Source organism: Macrosteles quadrilineatus, unplaced genomic scaffold, assembly GCF_028750875.1.
Source record: "Macrosteles quadrilineatus isolate MER2022 unplaced genomic scaffold, UCM_ALF_1.0 Scaffold_2__2_contigs__length_208266976, whole genome shotgun sequence".
NCBI lineage: Eukaryota > Metazoa > Arthropoda > Insecta > Hemiptera > Cicadellidae > Macrosteles > Macrosteles quadrilineatus.
The window spans coordinates 2,431,569-2,450,793 of NW_026542595.1; the positions used below are offsets into that span (position 1 = coordinate 2,431,569).

A 19,225-nucleotide genomic window follows, 5' to 3' on the forward strand; every position below is an offset into this window, starting at 1 on the left:
CGCTACACTCACTCACCTTTAGGTTGGAGCTCGTTCGCTACGCTCACTCACCTTTAGGTTGGAGCTCGTTTGCTGCGCTCACTTGCCTTCAGGTTAGCTCGTTCGCTACGCTCACTTGCCTTCAGGTTAGCTCGTTCACTACGCTAACTCGCCTCCAGGTTGAAGTTCGTTTGCTATGCTCACTCACCTTTTGGTTGCAAATTAGCTGTTGTCATAAATGTAAAAGAAATAATAGTGCTGCACCCTGTTGGTAATCCTTGTAACTTTAATGATATTGAACATCATAGAACAGAACCAACTTGTTTAATTGAAACAGCTGTTAAGATTCATTAATTCCATTTCTCATAAGGTTAACATGGGAAACTCCAGAGCCACTGGGGCGGAGCCGATTGGACGGATCACGAAATTGATGGTGTATAAACCTATTCCATGAAATTCTACACGTATGTACCAAGTTTCGTGGCAATCGGTTCAGCGGTGTCTGAGTTTATCACTGCCAAATATATATACAAACATCCTCTTTTATACTTATAGATGTTTCGTGTATGAAGCCTACTATTTATAAAAATATAGGCTACACTATTTCCTACAACAAATAAGTTTGAACATATTTTTTAGTATACAGTAGCAGTACCAATTGGGAATGTAATTCTGATTTATAAAAATAACTAGCTGGCCCGACAGACGTCGTCCTGTCCTAATGTGGTTTTATGTCAAATGTTCGTTCATTTTCAAGATAAACTCGTTTGCATCGCTCAATCACGTCCTGGTTAAAGTTTGTTTGCTACGCTTACTCACCTTTAGGTTGGAGCTGCGCTCACTTGCCTTCAGGTTTAGCTCATTCGCTACGCTAACTCGCATCCAGGTTGAAGTTCGTTTGCTACGCTCACTCACCTTTTGTTTGCAAATTAGCTGTTGTCATAAATTTTAAAAAGTAATAGTGCTGCACCCTGTTGGTAAACCTTTTAACTTGTTAGTGCTATTGAACATCACAGACTTTTAGTTGAACCAGCTGTTAAGATTCTTTAATTCCATTTAAATATAAGTACTCATAAGGTTAACATGGGAAACTTCAGAGCAACTGGGGTTTGACGGATCTGCACCAAGCTTCACACAAACCTTCCCGGGGGTGTATATAACAACTTCCCAAATTTTCATCATGATCGGATGGCCGGTTTGGTAACGCATAAAGGACAAACAAACAAACAAGCATACATTGGATTATACAGGGTGTATAAAAAGTCCCGCACAGGCTTAATATTTTCTAAACGACAACAGATAAATCAATAAGATTTGGTACATCAACACCACACCTAAAAATCTACTTTTTCAAGGAACTATGAATTTTCTGTCATATCATGGGGACGTCCTGCAAGGAGTCAGAAAGAAATCTTAAATTGGAGCATAGGTCAACATGCACATGAAAGGTCTTTTTTAGTAGAATACAATACCGCAAACTGCACTTCAAAAGGTTGATCCTGCGCAAAATGGCGGCCGTTCAAAGATTTCTTGAATCCGCCATTTTGAATCTTTGAACAACTGCCATTTTTTACTCAGGCGTTCTTTTGAGCTTGAATTTACAGCATTGTAATCTACTAGTGAAGACCTTTAATTTGATGTGCATATCGACCTATGCTTACGTTAACAATTTTCTTCCGATTCCTAGGGCTGAGCCCCCTGAGGAGTAAGCATATAATAGCAATGCAAATGTTACATATTAAATAAAAGATGTGTAAAATAAAATAGGTGTATTCTGAAATGAATCCTAAATAACAATGATTGTAAACAAAAACAAAGTTAACTTATTAAACATATGGTATTTTTTTTAACATACAGTATGTTAGAAAAGACACATCAATCTTCCCCCTTTAAAGTCTTGACCGCAGCATTTGATCTACATGTCGTCTGCATGTTACTCCGTTCTCCAGTTCAACGTTGTAATTTTGATTTCCATCTCTTGATGTAACTTTTCCAAAACTCCATTTTCTCTGACCCTTGTAGTAGTTTCTCACTTGAACACGGTCTCCGACCTTAAATATGCGTGTTATACCTTTAGGTTTGTCTTTTGAGTCCTCGATTCTAGAAGGTATCATAACACTGAGGTATGTTCTTACTTGTCTGTTGAACATGAGATAGTATGTTGAGTTTGGTACTTGACGGAGTTGAATTAACGCCTTGTGAATTTTACTGTCAAGTGTTCCTGGTTCATCTAATATCGACTTCAACATCTTCTTCACTGTTTGTACAAAGCGTTCAGCTTGTCCATTAGATGATGGGTGGAATGGAGCAGTCGTTTTGTGTTGAGTTCCACATGACTTAATAAACTCTTGAAAAGTAAGAGAAGTGAAACTTCGTCCATTGTCTGAAATTAGGAGGCTTGGAAGACCAAAAGTACGAAAAAGTTTCTTCAACTCCTTAACAGTCCAATCGGTAGTTGCTGTTTTTGTAGGGCCCATGAAATCTATATGTATTCTCTCCCATGGCTGAGTTGCTGGTTCCCAAGGATGATTTATTTATTTATTTACAGACGGAAAACTCCATTTTCATAAACATACAATGATGGCAAGACGTTTCATTCAGACTTACATAGAACATTTCATACATAACATGAAGATGACCTGACTAAAAAACCCCAATAAATAAGAATGTATCAAAAATATATCAATATATATAACAATAAATAATGATGAATAACAAAAAATGACAATAAATAACAATAAAAAACAATAAATAACAATAAATAACAATAAATACAATAAATGACAACAATAATTAACAATCAACATGGGGAACAACAAATTTGGTAATTAGCGAACAAAGATAAAGAAACAAAAAACAAGTAACAGTAAATAAATCACTTAAACAACAACTACAATGATAAAGAAACAAAAAAGCAAGTAACAGTATAATGATCTCAACAGCAGCTAAGCGTAGAAACTCTTTAGCCCATTTCTAAAGACTTCATCGGACATGGAGAAGAAGTCCAGGTGTTCTGGAAGACAGTTTCCAAGGCGATGGAGACGTGGCATAGTGCTGTGGTACGCATATTGTGCAGAGCAATATCTCCTCTCAAACAGTTGTTTAGATCTTGTCGATTTCAACGCTCGAAGGTCGATTCTTCCCAACAATTCAGGTGAGTCCACTGAAGCTGAGATTATCTTCCTCAGAAACATTAAATCGGAGACTCTACGCCTGACTGACAAGGTTTGAAGACGAAGGAGGTGGCTTAGCTCGTCCAAGGGTACATCTTCATAACGAAAGCCCAGCTGCAGTCCAACAATTCGAATGAATCGTCTTTGAATTCCCTCAAGAAGTTCTATGTGGCCCAGCTGATACGGTGACCACACTGGAGAACAGTACTCGAGTATAGGGCGGATAAGTTGAACGTAAAGAGTCCTTAGTGCTTCTGGTGAAAAACCGTCCTTAGACACTCTAATAATAAAACCAAGAACAGAGTTTGCTCTTCTACTAATGGCATCAAGGTGAGCATCGGGACTTAGTGACGATGTTAAAGTCACACCAAGGTCTTTAACAACAGATGATCTGGAAAGTGATTTTCCTCCAAGAGTATAACCATGCATCATGGTATTTGCCCGTCTTGAGAAGGAGAACACTGTGCATTTGGAGATGTTAAGCTCCATTTCATTCTTGAGGCACCACAGTAATACTTGGTCAAGGTCAGCTTGAAGCATATCACAATCATACTCCGACGAAATTTCCTTGTATATTGTAGCCTCATCTGCGAAGAGTAATATTTTACAATTTGTGACTACTGAGACCAGGTCATTCACAAATATGGAAAACAGCACAGGACCCAATAACGAGCCCTGGGGGACTCCAGAAAGGACAGGAAACGCGGTGGATGTACATCCATTGTATCTGACAACCTGGTGACGATTACTGACATAGCTTCTGAACCAACTTAACATGGCACCAGTAACACCCAAAACGCTGAGCTTAGCCAGTAGATGTTCATGACTCAATCTGTCAAAAGCATTCGACATGTCCAGGTAAATGCTGTCTACTTGATGACTTCTGTTGAAGGCTGATATTATATCATCTTGATAGATAACCAGGTTGGATGCAGCTGATCTACCGCTATAGAAGCCATGCTGGGCTGTTGATAAGTGGTTCTTAATAAAAAAAATTAATCTACACCTTTTCCACTTGCATTTCAGAAAGGGTCAAGTTCATTTCAGAAAGCATCAATTGTATTTCAGAATTATTATTTTTATTTCAGAAAGTATCATTTGCAATCCAGAATGGTTACTTTTATTTGAGAAAAAATCAATTGAAATTCAGAAGAATAAATTGAATTTCAGAAATAGTCATATGTATTTCAGAAATCATCACATATGCTTCAGAGTTAGTCAAATGTATTTCAGAAATAGTCAAATGTATTTCAGACAAAGTCAATTGTATTTCAGAAATGAAATATTAGACACTTTTATACATATGTCCAGTCGTAGCGGATCTGATTCAAAGTTTTGAATGATTTCTAAGAAGCCAAGGGTTAAGTGGTTAGGTTAGCCATGGAAAATTCAGCCTAGTATCAAGATTTTTTCTTTTTTTTACTAAACAAAAGTTTTTACAAGAATTTTTTGCTCATTACATGTATGGAAATCTTAACGAATTGTGTAAATGGCATCTAGGAACTTCATAACATAAAATTAGCGTGGTACCAGACGTAGGTCTTACAATGCCATTTAATAGTATACCTGCTTGCGTATTAAATAAGTAATAGATGATACCTGATAGTTTTTACATATAAAAATAGCGAAAATAATAGTAATATTCTACTGTTAAAAAAATCATCAACTTACTGTAACATAAAATTTATTTGATTTGGTAACTTATTTACAATATTAAATCCAAAGAAAATATTGGGAACATACGCTGATATCTAAAAACATTGTATGGCATTTTAAAGTAAAAAAAAAATAGTGAATTATTGTTAAAAACGTGACTATTTTAAAACCAAGATAAAAATAACTTCTCATCGCCCAACTTGCATATTCTGCATCCTGAGAGCTGCGGGATGATGGACTGATGTATAGTGGACAGCACGAGCACAATCTCCACCAACGATCGTGTTTGTAGACTGGTCGACTAGGCCCTCGAGGTACACCAATCTTTGTTCAACGACACCAGGAGGAATGACATTGGGGATTCTTAAGTTTGTTTTCACAAATGTTTTAATCTTCGACCAAATTATTTCCACTGGGTTTAGCATGGGCGAGTAAGGTGCCAACCGTAGCAGTACAACACCAGTCCCAGCTAGGACGGCTTCCAAACGACTATGACAAGGGGCATTGTCAACTACAATTACTAAATCCTCCAGCTCGTTGCCATTTTCCTCCCATCTTTCAATCAATGTTTGTAACCAGGCATTTGCAGTTTCCCACGTAAAAGACCCCCTTCTCCGCTCCGTGCACACAACTCCTGCTGCGGAGATTGCGCATATTAGATGGACATTGGGACCTTTGCTTGAAGGCAAGGTTTGCACTGCTCGGTTACCGACTTTAGCTCGGCCTCTCTTGCGCCTACAGAATAAATTAAAATTTGTTTCATCAAACCAGACAATTTGTTTCCCCTCTTGTATGTATAGGTTCAAGTCTCTCACATACTCAGCACGCAATTGTTTGTTTGCATCTGCATTCATTGTGACAGGCTCATTGTGAACTGTCTTAATTCTATAAAGTCTTCCTTCAAGATAGTTGCCAATTGTTGAAACAGCTATGTCAATATGGAAAGTAGTCAAAATTTTACTCTTAAAGTTATTCCACAATCATTTTCAACCCACCCCACAATTCGGTCGATTTGTTCCTCTGAGAGAAATTTTGGCTTTTCCCCCCCTTTCATTTTTGGTTTTTCTTCGCCAGACCGGACCCACGTATATGCTGTCTTGTATGGAACATTAAGCTGGTTACTTAGTGCCACCCAATCCTCTCCCCTATTGGCACAACTCACAATTCTCTTTCTATCTTCATCACAATGATGCTTGTATACTTTCCTTTCAACATTTTCTGTGGCTTCAATTTCTTGACGACACATATGGCACTGCTCTATTTCATCGATGTTATCAACTCCCAAACGATTTCTCCAACACTGTTCATGCAAAAAATGTCTGCAAGGAAGTAGCCTTATCTCTGGTTTGCGGATCATGGAATGAAGGCAAATGCCACAATTGTCTTTAACCTCCATTGTTTACAAAAACTAATGCAACTCAATAAGTTTCTAATCAACTATTCTATTCTTTAAAAGAAACAATGATTGAAATAAGTATAACAAAAACCTAGACACAACATGACACACAACAAAATGGCACTGCAGTTTCCCTAATAAAATAACAATGTATTTATTAATCTTAACAGCTGTTACAACTCATTTCAAAACTGCTGATTTCAAAGTTGTTTACACAAATTATTTCTGAAATACAATTGATATCTTCTGAAATGCAAATAATTATTTATGGAATATAAATGATGATTTCTGAAATAAAAATGATATTTTCTGAAGTTAAAATTATTATTCTGAAATACAATTGACGCTTTCTAAAATTAAAATCTTACATCTGAAATACAAATTGCTATTTCTGAAATACAAATAATGACTATTCTGAAATACAAATTGCCATTTCTGAAATACAAATGACTATTCTGAAATACAATTGACCCTTTCTGAAATGCAAGTGGAAAAGGTGTAGTGAGGACCAGGGATTCAAAAACTTTGGCGAGCGATGATTGTATGGAGATTGGTCTGTAGTTTTTTATGTCTGAAGAATTGCCATTCTTGAAGATAGGTGTAACAAAACTTGTCTTCAGGCAGTGGGGAAAGATACCCAAGTGCAAAAACCAGTTGATGTATACTGTCAAGTGAGGGGCAAAAATCCAGCTACAGTACTTTTATATTAATGGTGGAATATCGTCAGGACCAGCTCCCTTATTACCATCTAACGTGGAGAGAACCTTTTCGACTTCATTGCAAGAAACAGAAAATTCAGTGAAGGAACCAGAAGAACACTGTTCTTCGAAGAAAGGATCTCTTTCAGATGGTTTGAAAACTAAAGAAAAGTGTTTAGCAAAGAGCTCACAGATGTGATCTTGTGGGATATTTGCAGTTGATTCATCAAGGCTCATCGTATTATTGATTTTCGCAGAGTTCTTCATGTTATTGATGTGAGCCCAGAAAGCTTTAACATTGTACTGCATGGAGTCTTCAACCTTGCTAATGTACTGTTGGTAACAACGTGAGGTGAGTTCCTTGCACTGTGCCCTCACAAGACAAAAATCATGGTAATAACGTAGGTTTGAAGTAGCCTTGTACTGACGATGGAGCTTCTTCTTCAATATAACCAGCTTCTTTAGATCATGAGTGAACCAACATGGGAAGGAAGATCTTCTAATGCATTTAATTGGTGTATGAGACTTGATTAGGGTATTAAAATTGGTACAAAAGTCCGAGAAATACGATTCAATATTATCAGGACTACATAGGGAGGGAAACTGCCAGGACTGTTAGTCATCAAAAATTGCTTCTTTATTACAATTGATGAAGTCGTACTTGTAAACTTCACTATTTACTTTGCAAAGACCAGAGCATGTTACTTCGATGTCCAATGCAAGGTTATGAGATTCAGATGGTACCAATGGGTCCAGGGCCAAATCGACAGATACCTCGTTGAGAGAGGAAAACACCAGGTCAAGCAAAACACCTCGCTCGTTCAAAATCGTATTACACTGTTGCAACTGGAAGAGATTAATAAGATTCAAAACAGAACGAGAAGATGAATCGTGTGACGTTTCGGTGAAGCAAGACCAATCTCTATTTGGCAGATTAAAATCCCCAACTATAAAAACTGGTCCAGGTGAGTTGAGGGAGAATATAATTTCTTCACAAAGAGAGCTAAATTCGATATACTGGTCTTGAGGCTTGTTGGGTGGAAGACAGACAGCACAGAGGATCAATGTACAATTTCTTAACTTGATCCGCGTGAAGACACATTCAACTGAGCTAACTGGCTGCACAACCTCCAGAGAAACCAATCTCTTACTGACAGCCACAATAACACCTCCCCCACTTTTCTTACTTGAAGACTCCACAGAACGATCACATCAATATATCAGGTAGTTTGATAGGCCAAGTTCAGCATCATCTATATCAGGAATCAAGTTTGTCTCTACAAGAATTATTACATCAAAATTACTGGCGGCAACAGAGACCTTAAATACGTTCAGTTTACTTCTAAGCCCATTGACATTCTGATAATAACAATGCAATTTAGGAGTCTGGTCTACATAAGGTCACATGGACACAGGGACGTCACTGCTTTTAGCTGGAACGCTGATAATAGTAGGTGTGGCAAAGCCATAAAATTTCCCAAAAGACTGTTTGTAACATATATAATTAATACCAGATGTTGTGAATATAAAAAGAAAACAATGTGAGTTGTACTAGTTGAACTAATAGCAAAAAGATAATGTTATCTAAAACTGAAATACTTTAATTGTCAAAAATAAAACTTCTTTCACGCTTCCACATTTATATATCTACTTAAATTAGAACAAAACTTATAAATCCGCGACATTTGGTAGCAGAGCTGGAAAAATTACCTCAAGACTACTGAAGGAAATTTGATACCTTGAGCAAGAGATTGGGCACTACAATTACCAAGGCCAATTCACTTCTGCAAGGTGAGGACTCATCCAAACCTGACCTGCTAGGGACACTGACGACTTTAGACGGATATCGTAGGCGTCTGGAAGACTTCCTTGAACAACTTGATCAGATCGAAATCGATGACTCAACAAATGGAGGGGCAAGTACGTCAGTGGGAGATCCATTTAAACTTGTTCTGAATTGCGAAGAAGTAGTTGCAAAACTACAGGTAAGAATAGATTCCTTCACACCTCATTATGCAGACAAACAATGTAACTCCCATGATCAAACTTTAGTGTCAGAACCTAAACGTTGTTTGGTCAAACTACCTAAACTTGTCATCCCAACCTTTGATGGCGACATCCTCAAATGGCAGGAGTTTTGGGATTCCTTTTCCTCCTCCATTCATAGCAATGATTCACTTACCTTGATTGACAAATTTAACTATTTGAATTCATTACTTTAGGGGGAAGCTAAACGTTGTATATCCGGACTCCCACTAACATCATTAAACTATGATACAGCAATGTCTTAACTGAAGAGTAGGTTTGCTAACAAACCAATAATTGTAAACTCACACTACAAGTCGCTAATAGAAATTCCTCCTGTTAAGTCTAATGACACAAAATTCTTGCGTCGTACCTTCGACATAATTGAAAAACATATGAGATGCCTACAAGCCTTAGGGGAGGATACAAATTCAAACTACTTCCTCACACTTATTACTAGTAAGTTACCTCTCAATGTTCTACTGAAGGTTGAATCTTAGTTGTGTTAATCAAATGTAAGACACACAGGGAGTCGGTCCAAAGAAACTTTCTTGAAACTGGCTGTTCTAAATTCTTCTCCACAAAGTTCAAGGCACGCGAACCTATTAAAACCCCAAGTAGTTCCAGACGAGGCACAGAGATGTTTTTCTTAGTTTTAGGAGTTAAATGGCTTTTGGAAAATACAAGTTTAGATTTTACACGCCCCAGTCCAAATTTTCTTCCCACAAACTTTGAATAAAAAGCTTCGCTTTCAATGTTACTGGGATAAATAGACTAGAAGGGTCAAATATTGAGGATACGAGTTTCAAAACAGTCCTCTTTGTACAAATATCTTCTATACAGTTAATTGGTTTTATGCTTAAAGTGTCCTCTGTAGTATCCCACTTTACACCCAAGACATTTACATTTGATCCATCTTCTTTTGTGAGCTTACCATGAGGTATGTTCTCTTTGAGCGCCTGAGAGTTGGAGCACCATCCTTGGAGGTTCATGTTTGCTTGTGAAAACAAATCAGCTACAAAGTCGTACAAACCAAGGATGGTGCTCCAACTCTCACACACTCAAAGAGAACATATCTCATGGTAAGCTCACAAAAGAAAATGAATCAAATGTAAATGTCTTGGGTGTAAAGTGGGATACTACAGAGGACACTTTAAGCATAAAGATAAAACCAATTAACTGTATAGAAGATATTTGTACAAAGAAGACTGTTTTGAAACTCGTATCCTCAATATTTGACCCTTCTAGTCTATTTATCCCAGTAACATTAAAAGCAAAGCATTTTATTCAAAGTTTGTGGGAAGAAAATTTGGACTGGGACGTGCCCCTAACCGAGGACAAATGCAAGGAGTGGCAAGAAATAAAACTTCTTTCACGCTTCCACATTTATATATCTACTTAAATTAGAACAAAACTTATAAATCCACAACAGTAGGGATCCCATGGACGTATTTGATCGTCAAGGACTCTTCACCTCCCTTCTTTCTAGCATCTAGCTCAATTCTGATTTTTTGTAGATACTGACGTTCTTTAGTAGTACGATCTCGGCTTACTGAAAGATCGGAATAGTCGTTGCTTACTGCAGAGACCAAATCCAGAGAAAATTTGCTAGTGAACATTCTGGCATCAGTTGGTGACTGGAATATAATCTTCAAGGGGCGTGCCCTACCATGACTTGGTTTCCCTAATCTGTAAGATCTTACATTTTCACACTGAATATTCAAATTTTTGGCCAGAATCATTTTCGATATATGGTCCTTATCATGATCTTGCCTATTTTTAATGTTGGAACTGGTAGACTCCTTAAGATTATGAACTATGGCGTTTGCAGCACGCACGGACCGCTCATTTAATTCCCCAAATATAGTTTCGGGATCCAAACCCTCAGAAGTTTCATTTAAGGCTTTTACATTTTTTTCCAAAGCAGCAATTTTCGTTTCGCTGTTCTCAAGTCTAGGTTCAAGGGAACAAACTTTAGCATTTAGGGATTTAATGTCTTCCTTTATAGGAGCAATATCTTCCATCTTTAAGCAGTCAACCTTCGAGATCAAGTTGTCCATCTTCCCTGCAAGATCCGCAACCTGAGCAATTAGTTTATCAATTGGAGAGCTGTTATCTTTCAAACAATCGACCCGATTACATTTCCATGTCAATTTCTTGCTTCCTCCGAACTTCGCATATTCCGCCGCGGACATTTTGATGCAATCAATATGGAACCAGCGGTCACAAGGACCGTCACATCGAATGGCCTTTTCATCATCTAGCACTATTTTCATGCATATAATACAGGAATGTATATTAGGAGCCATATCAATATAGCCTCACAACCAGCAGCTACTCAATTCACCACTGGGTGGGAGTGCTATGAGTAATATTCTTTGTGGTACAAGAAGACTTTTATATAGTAGTGTAAAATGGGCAAGTAACCATCAATCTGATCAAGAAGGCTGTGGAATTTGACGGACAAGGATTCACTCTCTGAATTGTCACTCCAGTCCAGTCCAGATGTTAATAACAGACGACAGACGATGTTAAGTTGGAACTGGAAGTGGCGGCAGGTATAATGGAGGAACTATGGAATGGTCTGATTGTTAAAGCTTGTTTTCTTCACAAAGGTTATTATTTTTAGAGCTAGGGCCAATCCCAAATTTATGGTTGCCAGATAAAATATTAGTCACAGTGAGACAATTATAACATCAACAGACTCATGGACCTCGGGAGATCAATAAATAATATATCCAGGTTGTAATTAAGCAAATGAAGTATGACTATGGTAGAAGTTAAGTAGACAATCCAATCAGTCAACAACTCAAGCGGCCATCTTGAAGCAGAAGATTGATGATTGATCTCTTTCGTTGGAGAATTTTGTTTCTCCCGACAAGGCTTGCAAATAGCAATCATGTTTTCAATGTCTTTATCCATTCCTCTCCAAAAGCAGTAACTTCTTGCCAAAGCTTTGGTTTTTACTATACCAATGTGGCCGTAGTGTAGTTCTATGAGAAGTCTTTTCTTGAGAGAATTTGGGATGATTACTTTCTCCATTTGAAGAGGCATTCTTCATGTAATGTAACTTCATTATCGTGAAATCCCAATGGCTCTAATGATTGACCCTCCTCAAGAGCCTCCTCAATTTGTTTTAGATATGCGTCCTTCTTAGTTTCTTCGGCCAGTTCTTTGGGATTGATAGTTTTGGTGTTCAATTGGTTTGTTTGAAAATGTCCAAACTGGTCAATACTTGTAAATTTTGAATCTTCCACAGGAAATCTTGAGAGGAAATCTGCATTGCCATGGTCACCAGTTCTCTTGAATTCAATTGTGTAGTTAAATCCACTGATAAAAAATGGGAGTAGTTGAATAGTCGCGTAGCTGACATTGACGGTAGGCTCTTGTTGGGATTGAAGATTGACACTAATGGTTTATGGTCTGTGATGAGTGTAAAATGACGTCCGTAGCAATAAGAAAAAAAAATCTTCAACCCCCAGTATATACCTGTGGCTTCTTTATCGATTTGGCTGTAATGTTTTTCAGCATTGGTCAATGATCTTGAAGCAAAAGCTATAGGCTTTTCACTTCCATCTGGGAAACGATGTGATATCACTGCTCCAAGTCCCACTAGTGAAGCGTCAGTTGCAAGGATCAATGGCAGGTCTGGGTTAAAGTGACAAAGAACTGTGTCACTTGTTATTCTTTTCAGGATGTTTTGGAAACCTTCTTCACACTTACTGTCCCATATGAATGACTGCCCTTTTTTTAGAAGTATATGTCAAGGATTTAAAACAGTGGACAAATTCTTTACAAACCGGTTGTAGTAATTAACAAGCCCTAGGAACGATCGGAGTTCTTGTATGTTTTGAGGCCTTCGTGCATTTGTAATTGCTGTGATTTTATCCTTACTTTTGTGGATTCCAGTGGCGTCAATAATATGTCCTAAGTATTCAATTTTCTTTTGAAAAAATTTGCACTTGTCACGGTTCAACTTCAAATTTTGACTCCTTAAACGCTCAAACACTTGCTTTAGTCTTTCTAGTAGTTCTTTTGATGATGTTCCTTGAATTATTATATCACCGAAGAAGCACTGAACACCTTGAAGGTCTTGAAGGATTCCGTCCATCACCTTTTGCCAAACCCCTGGAGCAACTTTTACACCAAACATCAGTCAGTTAACTGTGTATTGTCCTTTATGAGTGCTCAAAGTTTGAATTTCTGCACTCTCAGCATCCATTTCCAAGTGGAGATAGGCGTTACTTAAATCCAAAGTACAGAACAACTGCTCTCCATTCATTTGAGCAAAAATGTCTTCGATCCGAGGTATTGGATGATGATCTTCTTTGATTTGTTTATTTACTGTAACCTTGTAATCAGCGCATATTCGTATGTTACCATTAGGCTTTACTACAGGTACAATTGGAGTACCCCAATCGGACTTGTCCATTTTGGAAATGATTCCAGCTTCTTCCGGACGATTCAACTCGAGTTCTACTTTTTTAGTTAGTGCATATGGGACTGGACGAGCTTTCACAAAAATAGGTCTTGCCCCTTCAACAAGCTGTAAGTGTGCTTTTTTGTGAGGTATGAGTCGTACTCCTTGGTTCAAACAATTCTTTGAATTCATCCAAAAGTTCTTCGAGTGCAGTAGATGTAGTATTGCTACTAACTCTTTAAGTTCTGCCCAATCCAGTTTGACCTCTCTAATCCATTCTCTTCCAAAAATTGCATCGAAATTTTGATTCACTATGTAGAGTCTACCAACAAACACCTGATCATTGTAAGTGCATTCTACAAAGATGACACCCCTGGGTTTGATTATTTCACTTGAGTATGTCCTTAGTTCTATGTTTGTGTGGAAAATCTTTTTATTTATGCTGAGACTTTTGAAGGTAGAGTATGGTAGAATACTTATTGCTGCTCCAGTATCTAACTCCATCCACACAGGTTTTCCTTCAATAAGTACCTATCTCGACTATAAACTTGTCATTACCGGCACTCTGGTTGTGTATCTTGAAAACCTCTTGTTTCTCTTCCTTATAATAGTCTATAGTATTGTCAGTTTCGGTACAATAAATTTCTGTTTGTTTTGTGCCTAAACATACGCTAGCAATATGCCCTTGTTTGTTGCATTTCTTACCTACATATTTCTCCGATAAATTTACACTGATGTGCCCTGTGTCTAGGTGATCCACAACGATAGCATTTACCTTTGAGGCGTTCAAATGGAGACTTAAACTTTTTGTTCCAAGTAGGAGAAAAATGGGGTGGTTTTGTTTCTATAGGCCTACCTGCTATCTTGTTGATTTTCTCATTTGAATGAATGTTTTCTTCTACTATGTGGCTTTTGTTATTTGACAATTCCATGATGGGAAAATGGGGTGGCAAGTTTCACTACATCTTGAAACGATGAAGCAGATCTTTCTTGTAATAATTTTGTTCTTATGTCTGAATTGCTAATACCTCTTATAAACTGCATGCGTAGTAATGTGTTTGCAATTGATTTCCCACAATTATTACAGTTGAAGTCACAGTCTGAAGATAACTTTTGAAGCTCAACGGAATATATTTTTACGGTTTCTTCAGATTCTTGTGTTCTTGTCATAAATTTGTGTTGTAAGGCCCAAGTACTAGGTTTAGGGTCAACATAATCAGCCAAAAGACTTACTAATTCAGCATATGTTTTATCCAAAGGACTTTCAGGAGCGCACAAATCATACAGCTTCTGATGTAAATGTGGCGTTAAGGCATGTAGCATTGTATACTAGGGTGGAGCGAAAAACCAACTTTTTTTTTTTTTTATTCGCTATACCGCGGAAAAGTTGTGTCTAAGGTATATAAACAACGTGTAAAAATATGAAAACGAAAAAAAAATTTTTACCGATCGCGCAATGACCTTGAAGTTTGGTAATTTTGAAGAAAATCATAATTTTTCGTAATTTTTTTTAGACTTTACTTTTATATTTTATTTGTACACTATAGTTATTTCTTACAAGTATATCATACAATGAAAGTGTAAAAAAATATTAGGATCATATTTTAAAGATTTTCGATCGCGCAGCAGTCTTAAACTTTGGTATTTTTACGAAAATTTACAAATTTGGTTATTTTTGCTAAGCTTTATGAGTTAATTAAAACGCTATAGTCTTAACTAGTAAGTATATACTGTAAAAAGGTTAACCCAAAAATATTAGGGTGATATTTAAAGGATTTCCGATCGCGCTAGGTGTATTGTGTACTGACGCGAATCCTGGTACAAAGCTGGCGCCAGACTGGTTTGGCAGTCTAGCGCCGGTAGCGTCAGACTGTCAGTGGCACACACCGTTATGGTTCAGTTCTCTCCAGACTGCCGTCTCAACAACACTGATTCGTGCAAGTGTTTGATCGTCTGTGTTTGTGTTACTATTTGTGCGTAGTTGAGTCGTACTTCCGATGAAACATTTGTGTATTGTGTAAACACTAGTGTCATGTCTTTATCTAAAAGGCTTGCATTTGAGTGTCCAATATTTGGAACTCCCAAAGATCTTCAATTTAATAAGCTTCCTAGTTATGAAGATGTCATTAGATGCTGCCAACAGGAACGTTTTAATCTGTATACAGAGTGCAATAACACTAAAGTAAGTTTTTCTAATGTATCTCAAACTGTGGCCAGTAAAATTAAATCTATATACAATAAAGCATCTATTCCTTCAGTCACAGAATACAGAATAGTTCAACTCATCAAAGCATTCTATGATAAGTATATCCGTTTAAAAAAATCCTATGTTCGTGACGTAAATAAAGAATCTTACAAAAGGAAAATTCATGAGTTCAAAATGAAGGCTAAATTACTATTTGACGTTGCTGCTTGCAAGTGCACGATCTCCTTGGAATGCACTTGTTCTAAGACACCAGAACTGTGTACATGTACTTTGTCTATTAATTGTAGTTGTGCAAAACCAAACAAAATACCCCTCTTAGAGTTAAGATTCATGTTCCTCCAGAGAAATCACGGATTAGGAAGAATTGGGGGATTAGATTCCAAAGAAACCAAAAGAATAACCAATCGGCTTAAAAGAAAAAGATCATCTCAAACAGATCAAACTGTACCTTTACCATCCACATCTACTAGCTCACATATTGATCCATCTTCCACACCCACAAGCGACGACGAATGTGAGGATTTCCAAAACTCTGAGTCTGATAAACCCCATCTAATTAAAACCCAACCAAAACAATGGCAGATGAGAATTAACTTAAAATCTACAGCTTTAGTCAGTGATAGGTTTGGGTTGTCCGATAGAGCTACTGCAGCTGTGGCTTCTAGTGTACTACGAGATGTAGGTTTGATTACAACATCTGATGCCCATTTCACCATAGATAGAAGTAAAATAAGACGAGAGAAGAAGCAACAAAGATTTAAATTACAAACTGAAAAATCAGATAAAGTCATTGGTTTGTACTTTGATGGTAGAAAGGACAATACACTATACGTAGAAAATATTCATGGAAAGAGGTTTCGCAAGTCAAAAAAAGAAGAACATTATGTTATTGTACAAGAGCCAGGTTCAAAATATGTTGGTCACGTCTCACCTTCTAGTGGCTCATCCAAGGATATTGCGTCAAGCATTTTGTCATTTCTTGCACTAAACAACATTTCCTTGCAGGCAATAGAGGTAATTGGTTGTGATGGGACCGTAGTAAACAGTGGGTGGAAGAGTGGTGTAATTCGCCAGTTGGAGTTGACTGTCAATAGACCACTGCAGTGGAGTGTTTATCTCCTCCACTTTAACGAGCTTCCTCTAAGACACTTATTTCAAAAGTTGGATGGCGTAACATCGGGACCAACCTCTTTCAGTGGGTTGATTGGCCAGAAACTGGCTGGCTGTGAAAATCTTCCTACAGTTTCTTTTGAAAAAATTGAAAACAATGTTCCTGAGATTGACCGTACTAAACTTAGTAAAGATCAACAATATCTTTATGATATTTCAAAGGCAATTGGCACGGGAGTTTGTCCAAATGACTTATCAGTTAGAAACCCTGGGCCACTTTCACACTCAAGGTGTTTAACGACAGCCAACCGTGTGCTAAGACTGTATATCAGCACCCCTTCACCAACAGAAGAACTTAAAGAGCTTGTCACTTTCATATTGAGGTCATACATGCCTCTTTGGTTTAAAATTAAAAAATCAAAAGGTTTGACAGAAGGGCCAAAACACGTTTTTGAGTGTATCAAAACCACTCGCTATTTAAGTACACCTCTACTAGCTGTCATTGATCCTGTTATTGAGCGGAATGCCTTTTTCGCTCATCCGGAAAATGTTTTACTTACAATGGCACTTGACGAAAGAGAACACATTAGAGAACTTGGACTACGGCGCATTCTTAAGGCAAGACAAAATCACCAAAAAGGGAAGTCAGTCAGAAACTTTATAACACCAAAGTTGAACTTCGAGGCCAATGACTATTCGGAGATAATACAATGGAGCTCCTGCAAGGTGACATCCCCTCCTCTACTACGAGACATCACTGATGAAACTCTGTCAGAACTAATCAAAACTAGAGAAAAGCCTGATTGGAAATTTGATGTCTTCCCGTGCCACACACAGGTAAGAACTCATCTAATACAATACTAAATCATGAGTATTTTATTTAAAATAAATAATTATCTACGTTCAAAGTGTGCTAATTTTATTGTTACTTGGTATATTTGACCAAATATTAGTTACTACCAAGTAAACCATTTACAGTAACACCATTTTACAGTAAGTGTGTTTACTGTTTATTCTAGGCCGTGGAGAGATGTGTGAAACTTGTCACAGAAGCTTCACAGAAGGTGTGTGGCGAGGAAAGTCGTGACGGGTTCATCAGAGCAACCATTCTCTCGAGATCTCAGATGCCGACTTTCAACACTAAGTCTGAGTTTGTTGGCACCAAGGAGTAAAAAAAAAACAATCTAAATAAGATTTTATTGTAATTTCTTGATATGTAAATCATTTCTCATTTTCAACGTAATACATAAATAATTCATGTGTTTTATGTCAATGTGTTGATACTATTTATTATTATAAAACCTTCAAATATCACCCTAATATATTATAATTAACATTTTTATAGTAGGCCCTATATACTTACTAGTTAATGGTATGGCATTATAATTAACTCAAACATAAAACGGTCAATGCAAGGTCATTGCGCGGTCGGTAAAAATTTTTTTTTCGTTTTCATATTTTTACACGTTGTTTATATACCTTAGACACAACTTTTCCGCAGTATAGCGAATAAAAAAAAAAAAATTTGGTTTTTCGCTCCACCCTATTGTATACACTTGATCCTTTTGGTTCCATTCCTTGGCTATGTAGATATAGATATATCTCAAATCGACGAATGAAGTTCTTGAATGATTAATTTTCCTGATATGGTGTGAAAATCATTGAGGAAGTAGTGGATCGACGTTGTGGAGAAGACAAATTTGATGTACTAGGCACAATATTTTGAATGTTCACTTGTAGTTCTGCAAGCTGTTCCATACGTTTTTGTAACTCATCCATTACCTTGTAATATTTGTCCTCCATTTCTACTCTGTAATCTATTTCTTTCTCAATTTCAACTTCTTCAGTTTTCTCTTCTATTAATTGTTGTACAGAATTAAATCTTTCCCAATACTCTTCAATTGTTGTTATCCTGGTTTTGATTACTTCTTTTGACATGTTTTGTAGGTTTGCTAGCCATCTTTCAGCCTTAGACAACTGGCCCTTCACTACTACTCTAATCTTCTTTAAATCAGTAAAACTTTCAGTGTTACTTAGGTCACTCATATTAAAAAATGAATTGTAATAAATAGAATGTAAAAAAAAAACTAAAAAACTGGTTTTCCTCGTCACCAAACTGTTACATATTAAATAAAAGATGTGTAAAATAAAATAGGTGTATTCTGAAATGAATCCTAAATAACAATGATTGTAAACAAAATCAAAGTTAACTTATTAAACATAACATATGGTATTTTTTTTAACATACAGTATGTTAGAAAAGACACATCAGCAAATTAAATTAATCTTTGAACAACTGTCATTATTGGCTCGGTTGTCCATTTGAGTTCAAATTTGTGGCATTATATTCTGCTAGTAAAGACCTTTAATTTGATGCACATGCCAACCTATGCTTCTATTTAAGATTTCCTTCTGACTCCTTGCCCCCATGATATGACAGAAAATTGATAGTTCCTTGAAAAAGTAGATTTTTAGGTGTGGTGTTGATGTACTAAATCTTATCGATTTATCTGTTGTCGTTTAGAAAATATTAAGCCCGTGCGGGACTTTATATACACCCTG

The 19,225-nt window shown here is 37.0% G+C and overlaps 1 protein-coding gene across 1 annotated transcript in view; it reads right to left on the minus strand.

The window, feature by feature from the left end:
• LOC128985647 (uncharacterized) overlaps positions 1 to 19,225 on the minus strand; it is a 133,177-nt gene that overhangs the window by 47,325 nt on the left and 66,627 nt on the right. The window lies entirely within an intron of this gene.